The following is a 13,692-nucleotide window of genomic DNA, read 5'->3' on the forward strand; positions in this document are numbered from 1 at the left end:
AGATGGTAAGGATTTGATTTAGAGAGGACGGGATGAAAAGCGGGTAGAATGATTGCCACTGTTTAGAGCTGGGCTATGGGAAATGGAGGTTTTTGATTGCACTTCTTGAATTCAGCTTTCTTTTCTTCATATCATCTGACAATGAATTTGATAATACTATCAACAAATGCCATACACGCTAGAGCTGAGTTTCTTGCATGATATGAAAGAGACGCTCATGATTTCAATTCCAGATTCTTTCTGTACTACGATGGTCGTGTCAGTAATGAGAATGATGGAAATGTCAACGTGAAAATGGTAACACATCATGACAGAGAAGCCAACTATTGGTCACAATATGCAGTCGGTTTGATGCAGTCGTATGATTGGCATTTCTACCTGCCCAAGAGATGTTAGTTATGGCGGTTGGGACAGTAGTAACGGAGTTCTGAAAACATTAATATGAGATCCTTAGGAAGATATTTTGAGATCCAAATGGGGTTGGAAATTGGAAGTCAAAGGGTCTGAGACATTAAGAAGATAGTATTCCCAAAATGACCAATAAAATCACTATTCACAAAGGGGGACTCCCAGCATCGACCGCACTATGATCTGCTGTTGCCTACACAGCAGAGAATGTTTCTCACCATATCAGCTACTGAGCAGAATGTGGAAGCTGTAATTTCCGTTGGGGGAGCAAATATATCTTAATTCAAACTAAAGACGGGAGAACACGGGCGGCACGGAGGCACATTGATTAGCACTGCTGCCTCACAGCGCCAGAGACCCGGGTTCAAATCCCGCCTCAGGTGACTGACTGCGTTGAGTTTGCACATTTTCCCCGTGCCTGCATGGGTTTCCTCCGGGTGCTCCGGTTTCCTCCCACAGTCCAAAGATGTGCAGGTCAGGTGAATTGGCCATGCTAAATTTCCCGTCGTGTTAGGTAAGGGGTAAATGTAGGGGCATGGTTGGGTTGCGCTTCGTCGGGTCGGTGTGGACATGTTGGGCTGAAGAGCCTGTTTCCACACTGTAATCTAATCAACAATTGCACTGACAAGATCAAACGTTAACTTACTGAAATGGATTAACAATATGAATTGTGTTTTGACGGCAAATCAAAGTTACAATCCCGCCAAACAATGAAATGTTTACACATTGTAAACTGGAGATTTTTGTATCAGGACTATAATTCTCTGTAGGGCTCGTTATAATCAAAATATATTCAGCACGAGTTAATAAGTCAAGTTTACTATAAATTTCTAAAGGAATAACATTTCTCTCTTTTTGTCTTTGTGGGTGGTTATTTTGTGATCCTTTGTCAATGTTGTTCCTTGACTGTTTGTTACACTAAGTACGTTCAATCTTGAATTAATGGATTGCAATTACTTCATATTGAAACAAGAAATTGGAATATGTTATTTGGTCTGAGTACTTTCTCAATGCATGTTAGCCAGATGTAGGATTTTTAATCAATTTCATGACTGATTTGCATTGTCCAGATACTCAGGGTTCGTTTCAAAACGGTGCTACCGTCAAACAAAATAGTTTGGAAGATTGTGAAGGGTTTTGGCAGATTCGGTGCTGAAAGGATATTTCTCTTTCAGGAGGAGGCTAAAATAAATGAATGTGATTTCTACGTGAAGGAGCTACCCAGGCAATTCAGATTTGAATTTCAACATCTTCTAACAATTTACTGCCAACCTTTGGAACTCTATACCATAAGAAAAAATGATATTTTACCATTGAATAAAACCAAGGCTGACTCAGAACTGGTTTAATAATAAATGTGCGTGGCGATGGCATTAAAGGAATTCAGACATAAATGTGGAAATAGGGCAATGATAAGAATTCCAATTATCGTATTTAATAAAGGAGAACGATGATAAGGTTAAAGGGTTTTTTTCTGCTGCTAATTAGTATGTTCTTAGATTTTTGATGTCTAATCCTTTAACATTGATCCAATGCTTCTCACTTTCAAAGATCAACTTTTATTATTGTGACTATAGTAAAATACTAAAAGCACTGCGCAGGAGGGAGGGGTTCAGATATGTTAATTATGGGGATACTTTCTGGGGGAGGTGGGACCTGCAGAAAAAGGATCGTTTACACCTGAACTGGAGGGCTACCAATATCCTGGTCGGGAGTTGTGGAAAAGGACATCGGAACCTGAGCCAAGGATCAGATGATGGAAGAGGCAGTCAACAGTCAGAGACAGTGTGCAGAGAGTCTGTGAGGAGGGATTGGTACTTGGTAGGGCAAAGGTGCAGCCAATATGATGGGTTTATTTGTTTCTATTTTATTGCAAGAAGATTTAGGAACAAGGGTGATGTACACAGCGCATGAATCAATTGTTGAAACTTTGATGTTCTGGCCATTAAGGAGATTTGGGTATCACAGGTGGAGGAATATTTGTTGGATGTTCCGGGGATTAGATGTTTCAAAATTAATGGAGTGGGGGATGTAAAAGAGGTGGAGGAATGACATTGTTAATCAAGGATAATATCACAACTGTAGAAATGGAGAACGTTGAGGAGTGTTTAACTACAGAGTCAGTATGGCTGGACATCATAAACAAAATAAGAGTTTATTCGGAGTTTCTACAGTCCCCATAATAGCAACCAATACACAGATTGGGAGCCAGGTTTTGGAAATGTGTAGAAGTAACATGATTATTGTCATGGGTGATTTTAACTTCACTCATGTTGAATAGAAACTACTTCGTTCAAATCGTTTGGATTGAGCAATTGCTATCAGATATGTATAGAAATGGTTCCTGATGTAATATGTAGTTAGGCCGAGAAGAGTGGCTGCCATATTAGAGTTGGTGATTGGCCGTGAACCATGTCAGGTGTCAGATCTCTCGATGGGTAATAATTTTGGTGATTGTGATCACAACTACATGACCTTTAATATACGTATGTAGAAGGATAGGATCAGATGGTATGGGAAAGCCTTTAATTGGGAGCGGCGGGTTACAACGCTATTGGGCAGGAACTGGGACGCATAATTGGGAATAGACGATGTCAGAGAACCGTGAAGGTTGTTTAAGAAGCACTTGATAATAGTGCTGGATAGTTTTGTCGCACTGAGTCAAGGAAGAAATGATAGTTTGAAATAAACTAGGGTGACTAGGGATTTGGAACATTTAGTCAAGAGAAAGAAAGAAGATTACTTAAGGTTACAGAGGCAAGGATCAGACAGGGTTTTATAGGGTTGGAAGATTGCCAGGAAGAAAGTGAAGAATCGACTCAGGGAACAGGAAAGCTGAATGGAAAAGCTTTCATTGGTAGGATTAATGAAAACCCGAAAGCGTTCTTCATTAATGAAAGGAACAAAAGGATGGTTAGAGTGTGAGTAGGATCAATCAGGAGCAATCAGGTTTAGTAGAGGGAACTTGAGCTTGGGCTCGGAGGAGAAGGGTAGGTCCTTAAAGGCATCTATGCTTCAGTATTCACTACTGATACCGACCCTAATGTTTCTGAGGACAGCGTGAACCAGACTAAAATCCTATAACAGGTTGATGTTAGGAAGCCGGATGTGCTAAAAACTATGAAAGACATAAGGTTCGATAAATTTCCTGGACCAGACGGGACACACACTAGTTTAGTATAGGAAGCGAGGAAAGGGATTGCTGCACCTTTGGCGATGATCTTTGGATCCTCATTACATCACCTTCCGCCTTGGAAATCCACAAACACTCAGGATCAATGTTGATTTCATTAGTTCGCTAATCTCCCCTCCCCCTACCTTATTCCAGATCCAACCCTCCAACTCGGCACTCCCTACTTGAACTGTCCTAGCTGTCCTTTCCCTTCCTCTTATCCACTTCACCCTTCACTCAGACCTGTCATCATCACCCTCCCCGGTTCATCTACCTTGCTTATTCCTAGCTACATTCCTCCCAGCCCCATGCCCTCCCATTTATTTCTCAGAATACATCCCACTCTCCATCCCACTGCACTTGTAATGAAGAGCCTGTGCTCGAAATGTCGACTCTCCTTGTCTTCCAATGCTGCCTGACCAGCTGTGAATTTCCAACAGCATACGGTTTGATACTGGATTCGAATCGGATTATTGGGGAGAGACAAATGTTATTCCCTTGTTCGAAAAGGTGAATAGGAACAATCCTGTGAATTGCAGACAAGTCAGTTTAATGTTAGGGGTGGGAACAGTATTGGAGAGGATTCTGAGAGACAGGAATTCTGCTTACTTTGAAAACTATAATTGGACTACAAATAGTGTGTATGGCTTTGTGAGAGGCAGGTCATGCCTCACAAACCTTATTGAGTTATTTGAGGCTATGATAAAACAGGTTAATGATGGTAGAGCAGTGGAAGTGAGGTCCATGGATTTTAGAAAGGCGTTTAATAAGTGTCCTCACGGTGGGCTCATTCAGAAAGTAAGGAGGAATGATATATACAGAAACCTGTCAGTCTGGACACAGAATTGGTTTGCCCATAGAAGGCAGAACGTGATGGTAGATGGAAAATATTCAGCCTGGAATAACAAATTGTGTTCCACAGGGATCGGTTCTGGGACCTCTGTTCTTTTTTATTTTTATAAATGACTTGGATGAGGAAGGGGAAGGATGCCTGAGCAATTTTCCTGACGCGTTGTTGGATTATTGGACGATGGGAGGCCTGTTGTGGGTAGCAATGCAACATAGACAGAATGCAGAACGGGGCTGGGAAGTGGCAGATGAATTTCAACCTGGAAAAGTGTGAAGTCGTTCACTTTGGAACGTCGATTTTGAATGCAGAATGCAAGGTTGAATGCGGGATTCTTGGCAGTGTGGAAGAACAGAGGGATCTTGGGGTCCATGTTCATAGATCCCTACAAGTTCCCACCTAGGTTGATAGAATTGCTTAGACGGCAGATGTTACCATGGCGATGAACTTTAAGTTCTACGAGGTTATGCTGCAGCTCTATGGAATCCTGGTTTGACCAAAATTGGAATATTATGTTCACTTTTGTTCGCGTCACTATAACAAAGATGTGAAAACGTTAACGAGGATGCAGAGATTTTACAATATGCTGCTTGGGCTGGAGGGACTGGCTTATGAAGAAAGGTTGAGCCAGCTAAGGCTTTTCTCATTGCAGCGAAGAAAGATGAGACATGACTTGATACACGTACAAATGATGGTGAGAGGCATAGATAGAGTGGACAGGAAGACACATTTTTCCATGACGGAAATGTCATTCAAGAGACTCGACAGTTTTAACGCAATTGGAGAAAGGTTCACGGGAGATGTCAGAGGTAGGTTTTTTACTTAAAGAATGGTGAGTGTTTCGAATGCGCTGCCAGCAGTGATAATAGAGTCAGATACATTAGGGATATCTAAGCGACTTTTGAACAGGCACTTGGAAGTTAGGTGAGTAGGTTACCTGATGAAGGGGAAGTAGGTTAATCTGAATTTAGAGTATGATATAAGACCGGCAGAAAATCGAGGACCCCGGGGGCCCGTACTGTGCTGTACTGTTCTATGTTCTTTATTCTACATTCTATGCTCTATATTCATGATTATCCGAAAGGTCAATAAAATCCTACTCTGTCTTCGTTGCTACTGTTCCAGTCTATTGAATCGTGCTTTATTTTTCATTTCACTGCATCTCTCTCACGTTACTCCCATCTGAATTTGCATCATGGTCATTTCAGTACAGGCAATTTCTAGATTAATCATACTAAACGGCCATATTACAGATTCCAAAAATCTTATTTAGTTCCACAACTCAATTTTTATGATTTTGGCTCCGAGCTTCAGAGCTAGCAACTATCTTCGCAGACTTGAACTTTTTTTTTTCTTCAAGTTTATGCCATTCTTTAAATCATTATTGAGCTGAGGATAGTTACTTCGTTAGTCTCAGTCTTTCTTTCATAGAAATGTAGCTTTGTGGTATTTCTTGACATATCTCATTAAATGTTTGTCCACTCAGCTCGATAGGTTGCATGGAAAGCTGGTTAGTAATGCAGAGCATGCCAACTGCGTAAGTTTAATCACCACACAGGCTGTGCTTACGGGCAGGGCTCACCTTTTCAACATTTTCCGTTGCCTGAGATGTGCTGATTTTCCGAGTAAATTAAACCACCAACAGATGTCTAATTATAATGAGACAGCAACCCTGTGGTCCTTGGGAATTAAGCGACTTTACTCGGTTACAGACCGAATTCTTATTCATCTCTCTTTAACTAACTTTGTATGCTTGCAATTTGGCTTTCTTCGCATGAAAACAAAAACTCCTGTCTTCCCTTCCCTTCCCTCCCTATCAAACACAAATTGTTCACTGATACCTTAAGACTCCATTTCTACTCAGTCACATTAACTAACTCTGCTCATTATACTTTACCAAATCTAGGACCCCTGATAACTTATTTACTCCTGAATGTGCATCGTGCAATAATTATCCATAAAAGATGCTAAGAGCACATATTTCGGGTTTTCTTTGTCTGAATCCATACAGACGTTTCTTGCTCTTGTCTTATGCAAGAACACCCATTTCTCACACGCCAGTCTCTGAGATATGCATTCAATTTCGGTACCATATTTACTCCAGGTCAATTTGTTGTAGCAATGAACATATAACGGAGTTAATTCATAAACATCGACTTACTTTCGACGAAATGTTTATGTTAGCAGTAAATAGACGGCAGGACGATCTCATCTGAATCGAGGGTTGAGTGGCGTAAACCTCTGTTGTTGTGGCTTTCAAGTTTTATACTTCAAGAACTGTCTGAGTGTGATTTAATGCGACTTACATTTATAAGAACCGGTGTATCTTTTGTTGAACTATAATAAAATATACCTTTTCAAATGAATAGGAGTTCTACTTAATTATTTTTAGCTGAGATCCTCAAACTTGCAGGTGAATTAATTCAATCTTTCTTGGCAAAGCTTTTAAAATGCAACAAGCTCCAGTACAGAACAGTTATAATGCTCCACTTGGCCAAGCGATCTGAACCAACACACAATGACCAAAGGAAATTGATAATATACGCAATTTAATACGACAAAAACATTTAAAAATAGCATTTGATTAGGATCTGCATATGTGACGGAGGCTGTTACAATCGAATTTTTAAAAAAATCAATTAGCAGAAAACCTAAAATGTGGGACTAATTCAGAAGGAATGTGGAATAGCAACAGTCAAATTATCCTCGCAGGGCGTTAGCACTACAACCAATTCTTTAACTCTGCTTTCTTTCCATAAAAGCTGCTACAAATTACAGAAGAGTCTGCTGGAACAGTCTATTTTTAAGGGACACCAGTAGCCGAAATTGTAAAAGCCTTCTTCAACAAAACCAAAAGTAGCTAAGTGTGAGGTGATTCACTTTGATAAGAGTAACAAAAAGATGGGATACTGGGCTAATGGTCGGATACTTGGTAGTGTGGATGAGCAGAGGGATCTTGGTGTCCATGTACACAGATCTTTGAAAGTTGCCACCCAGATAAATAGTGTGGTGAAGAAGGCATGTGGCGTACTGGCTTTTATTGGTAGAGGAATTGAGTTCCGGAGTCCTGAGATCATGTTGCAGTTGTATAAGACTCTGGTGCGGCCGCATCTGGAGTATTGTGTGCAGTTTTGGTCGCCATACTATAGGAAGGATGTGGAGGCACTGGAATGGGTGCAGAGGAGGTTTACCAGGATGTTGCCTGGTATGGTAGGAAGATCATATAAGGAAAGGCTGAGGCACTTGGGGTTGTTTTCATTGGAGAAAAGAAGGTTTAGGGGTGACTTGATAGAGATGTACAAGATGATTAGGGGTTTAGATAGGGTCGACCGTGAGAACCTTTTTCCACGTATGGAGTCAGCTATTACGAGGGGGCATAGCTTTAAATTAAGGGGTGGTAGGTATAGGACAGATGTTAGGGGTAAGTTCTTTACTCAGCGAGTCGTGAGTTCATGGAATGCCCTGCCAGTAGTAGTGGTGGACACTCCCTCTTTATGGGCATTTAAGCGGGCATTGGATAGGCATATGGAGGATAGTGGGCTAGTGTAGGTTAGGTGGGCTTGGATCGACGCAACATCGAGGGCCGAAGGGCCTGTGTTGCGCTGTATTCTTCTATGTTATATGTTCTATGTACATTTGAGGAAGGTATTAATCTGATGCAACAGAAAGCATTATCTGAATGGAAAAATCCCAAAGGATGCAAAGACAGAGACACAAAAATTAATAAAAAGAGCATTTGGAAGTTTTGTTGGCAAGCATAAAGGAAATTATGACGTTAAGAAAAAACACGTTAAGTAAAAACGTTGAAAAATTGTGAAGAAAAACTAGAGCAACTAATTACATCTGGTCTCATTAAAAATTTGTTCAACCGGGGAAACTGCATCTTAAATTATCTTGCAGATATTATCTGTCTCTCTGAAATTATTTACAATATTGATCAATTATTTAAATAATCACAGATATAGATTTCATTGTAATTATAAAACATTAGAAAACTTGCCTGGCATATCTTGTCTAAAAAGAATATTAAAGCTAGTTTACCACAGGGTAAAGCCGAAATCATTTGCAAGAATGATAAGTAAACCTGCTCAGCTATTTCCACAGCAATTAAGTAGGCTTCATGAAGTCGCAGTGTTGACGTTTTAGTAAAAAAAAGAACAGAGAATACGGATGTGGAAAAATAGGAAAAATCAGTAAGTTTTGTTTAATTAACAAATGAAATTACAGAGGAAACTGCACCAAAATATGCAACTTATTCAGGGGTTGATTGGGAAGAAAGTAGCAGATGTGAGCGGCACGGTGGCACAGTGGTTAACACTGCTGCCTCACAGCGCCAGAGACCTGGGTTTAATTCCCGACTCAGGCGACTGACTGTGTGGGGTTTGCACATTCTCCCCGTGTCTGCATGGGTTTTCTCTGAGTGCTCCGGTTTCCTCCCACAGTCACAAAGATGTGCAGGTCAGGTGAATTGGCCATGCTAAATTGCCCGTAGTGTTAGGTATAGGGGTAAATGTTGGGGTAGAGGTTGGTTGCGGGTCGGTGTGGACTTGTTGGGCCGAAGGGCCTGTTTCCACACTGTAAGTAATCTAATCCTCAAAGATTTTAATTGTGATGATGATTTTTACTCGTATATGCCAGGAGAAGAAGGTGAAGAACTGACAATTTAAGAGATGTCCTTGGTAATTATAAAACTGGATTAGACGTGTGTGTCCTACCTCTTGCAGAATAAAAGCAAGTGGAATATCAGGCAAATGAAGTACTTCAGAATGTATACCCTGAGATATCTTCTGACTGTGAAATCAAGGTCACAAATTCACAATGTGATGTAGAAGGAGACTCAAAGAATAAAGTTAAGGCAGTCGAAGTACAACAATCAAAGACCATGTTTAGTCAAACGATTGAGAAAATTTAAAAAATCTGGAGGAGGACAAAGTGTGTATTTTTAATTCAGTGTTGTTACCGGACTTCAAATATGCAGATGAAAAACTGAACAGTTCTATCAAAAGGCGTACATCAAATAAGAATCTGTGTGTATTCTGGAATATCGTCTTAAAAATACAGTCTTGACGATGGAAAGGAGATCATCACATATTCAGGCAGATGCAAAATACGCATGAACTCATCAAGTTGTTTTACTGGTGTTTCATAGAGAGGCATTTTTGAGCATATTACGTGAATTATCAAAATGTGACTATTTGGGAGAAAGGAAAACATAAGGCAAAACTCGCAAAAAAAAAATCTATTTGTCTGGACCACATAAGGATGTAGTTTAATTTTGCTGGATTTGTTAAATGTGCCAGGTAAAAAGAAAACCTCATAGACCGTTGAAACCATTATTGCTAATTGCCATTCCTGCATCTGATTAACTTTTCATAAGCGTCTTAAATGATTCTGTGGAAATCCAACCAAAAATAAAACTTGAGAATAAGTATATGCTGATCATAATGAACATGTCCCCAAGATTTTCAGCGAAAATTTATTGATGCAATACCAAAGCTAAGAGGAAAGTAGAAGAGTTATTGAGTAGTTTCACAAAATATCGATTACCACAGTGATACAATCGGGTTAGGGTTCAGTTTTCTTTTATCACAATTAGTTAGAGAAGTTATGGATAGAATAAGAATAAAACAATGCATGCCACCACGTAGCAGCTATACTCCCAGAGAGCTTAGAACATTGACATCAAATTTTAATGGCTATGTTGACGGCTTACAGTAAAGACGATCTGGTGGATTTGGAGAACGAATTTACATTTTGTTATGAACCAGTCCAGAGCTCTCAAAATATTTTAAGAAGGTAGCCTAGACTTTAACTATTTGGTATTTTTTACGCAGATGTACAGTCGGTATTCCAGGTGAGATGCAGCTGATCAAACATTTTGGCTGGTAATTGATTTGATTATATACGGTACGGAAACAGGCACTTCGGCCCCACCAACCCTCCATAGAGGAACCCACCTCGACCCAATTCCCTCCGACTAAAGCACCCAAAACTATGTGCAATTTAATATGGCCAATTCACCTGACCCGCACAACTTTGGACTTTGGGAGTAAACCAGAGCACCTCGAGGGAACCCACGCAGGCACGAGGAGAACGTGAAAACTGTACACATTCAGGCCCCCCAAACTGGAATTAAACCTGTGACCATGGGGCTGTGAGACAGCAGCGCAAAGCACTGAGCTCCCATGCCACCCCAACTATGACCGAATTTAGTTAAACACGATGTTTAATACACGAACAAATGAAAAATGGAATTAAAACGTCATAACTATGTGAAAACCTAATTGACATTATATCACATCTTTACAAAGTTCTTCCAATTCCTGCAACATCCTATAAAAACACTCGTTCACAAAAAGTTTCATTCAAACATAGGTTCTTTCCGTTAGAAGAGATTGCAGGGAGAGAGTTAGACAAGGAACATCATCTGAAGTTTGGAATCTCTTTTCATTGTAGCAGCTTCTGACTTGCTAAATCAAACCAATCCAGAAAACAAAACCTGAAGTGTGAGAACCAACCATTTCCATGAAATTGTATAAAATACCTAATTGCATTCGTTCCAAGATCTTTGTTTTATTACCACCTTGAAAGAAAAAACACAAGGACAGAATAATATTGTTAAGGGGACAGCATCGCCATACCACCTCACTTCTTAAAAATAAACCCTCAATGGAGAAAGATTGCTAAATTTGGAAATCCGCTAGACTTACCCTGCATAAATTCGCCATAACAATGCGAACACTCCACTACCTTCTGTTTCATTCTGTTTACTCCTGCTAACGAAGATATGTTTGTCATCCAAGATTCGACATTGCATCGGACATTATGTTTTATTGCCCTGCCAAATGTGCAGTTTCAAACCGAATAGGTGCAAAAATAGTTTCCATTTATACAGTCTGGAATTTTTGCCCTTAAATTTCTGTAAATACTGAAATGATCAATGCATATGATCATTTCAGACAATTACTAGCAACAAAACGCCAACACAAAGCTCAAACTCGCCTTCTGAATTATCGAGTATTTCTATTGATTAATGTTCAATTTTCTGAGTATATATACGAAAGTTTCTTTTTATCTTCTCACCATCTCCTTGCAGTAGTATAACAACGTGACCTATATCACTAATATTGATAACTACTTTTAATGGCTTTGCTTTATTATTTTTGCCAAGTCCTGGGGCAATGGTTAACATAGGTTCCAGGCTGTCAAATGACTGATAACAGTTTTTTGTCTACTTACACTACTTGCATTTCATTACTACTTCAAAAGTGGTGCAGCCACATTGTTAAAATTAGCGAGGAATTTCGGAACAATTTACCTAATTGCAGCGTACTGCTGCTCGTCTCGGTGATGGCATGCGAAACACTAGGATCTTCAACGTTTTCTCATTCCATGGGGCCGTCTGACCATATCCGATAACATGAAGGAAGGTCACTTGGGTTTTGGCAATTTCAGTTTTAGCCTGGTCTATCACCAAGCCTGTATCTTGAAGTCGATCGAAAATGCCTGATAACTCTACTAATCTGACTGAAAATTACCAGGGCATTAATGTATATAAAATAACTGAGTGATCAGAAATGACTTCATTGGTTTGTCTGTGAAATGTAGCTGGTGGATTTTTCTTAACAAACGCTGCTATTTGCCAGTCAATATCACCTCTAAACATTTCTGGAAAGTGGCCCAACCCCGAAATCCACTTGTTTAAAGCAGGTGTATGCGTATAAACCAATAGTGATGCAGTTGGTTAAACCACTTAGTTCTAAACAAAACATAATTTATTTATAATAACACCTAAAATAACGCAAACAAAAGAGATCAGATTACGAAATAACTTAACCTATCCGAAACCTGAAAATATTATCCCAAATTACTGACGATATTCCCAATAATTTCAACAATTCCCACAAATATGCCTTCACACAAAAGATAAAATCAAAAACAAAGTTTTACAGAAGAGAAGTGAGCGACAGCAGGGGTTAGCACGGATAGGCTTCTTTGGGTCCAGCAGCTTCAAGACAGCCTGCCTGATTTCAATAAATAGTGAGACTGCCAAAAACAAAATCAAACCTGAGAAGAGCTGAGCTGGCAGAGCTGGCCACTCCTCTTTCATTGTGCAAGTGTATTTTTTTAACTTGAAAACTTTTTGCGTGAGGTTGTGTTAGGTTAGTGATAATCAAATTGGGCTGAACACTTATCCAAGTCCAGATCATTTGGAAACTGTGTCTTTTAAAATCTCCTGAAAGGAAGCAAGGGCAAAATAACCTTTTTAAAGGAGACCCATTATCACACGTCACCCCTTAAATAAATGTAAACCCATCAATATTCAAAGATGGTTTCATTTTAAAACTCTGGAGTTCTAAAATGTAAGTACTCTATAACATACATATACACTACATTGACGAGATACATGCAAACATGCATTGCTATATCAGTTTGAGTCTGTTTTACTCCTGCCATTGAACGGATCCATTTGCCATTCAAGTCTCGACAATGTATTAGCAATTACATTTTCTCGTCCTGAAGCATGCACCATATTCAAATTCAAGGGCTGCACCAATAGATTACATTATGGCCTTTTTTTCCCTTAAATTTCTCAACAAACAAATGGGTGGTCAATTGCTGTATGATTACCTCAACTACGTTAGTGATAACATAAACATTGCAATGTTGCAACACCAACAACAAGCTCAAAGTCTCCTTCTCAATTGTTGATTATTTCTGCTGATGAATTTTCAATTTTCTGGAAAAATACCCAACAGGTCTTTCTATCTTCTTATCATCTTCCTGCAACAGTGCAGCATCAACACAGGCATCACTTGCATCAATAGCCACCTTGAAGGGCTTTCTGTAATTTTATGTGGCTATTACTGCGGCATTGTTTAACACAGCTTTCAGGGTATTAAATGTCTTGTGAAAGTCTGCTGCCCTCGGAAACCTCTTGCCTTTCTTCAGCAACTCAGTGAATGGAGCAGCCACACTGCTAACATTTTGAACGAACCGTGGAAATATTACACTCAGTGGAAGAACTGGAATACTTTTCTTTTGTCAATGACATGGAAAACTCCCCAATTACCTTTGGTTTTGCATGTCGTGGGTCTACTTGTCCATGTCTAGTAACATGGCTCAGGAAGGTGATTTGAACCTTGGCAAATTCACTTTTCGTCTCGTTTCTCAACAAATCTATTTTCTGAAGTCGCTGGAACAACTCTGATAAATTTTGCAAATGTTCCTTCCATGTCTAATTAAAAATCACGAGGTTCTCTGT

Source organism: Chiloscyllium plagiosum, unplaced genomic scaffold (assembly GCF_037043375.1).
Source record: "Chiloscyllium plagiosum isolate Xiang-an unplaced genomic scaffold, Cpla_swu_hap1 HiC_scaffold_27, whole genome shotgun sequence".
Taxonomy (NCBI): domain Eukaryota; kingdom Metazoa; phylum Chordata; class Chondrichthyes; order Orectolobiformes; family Hemiscylliidae; genus Chiloscyllium; species Chiloscyllium plagiosum.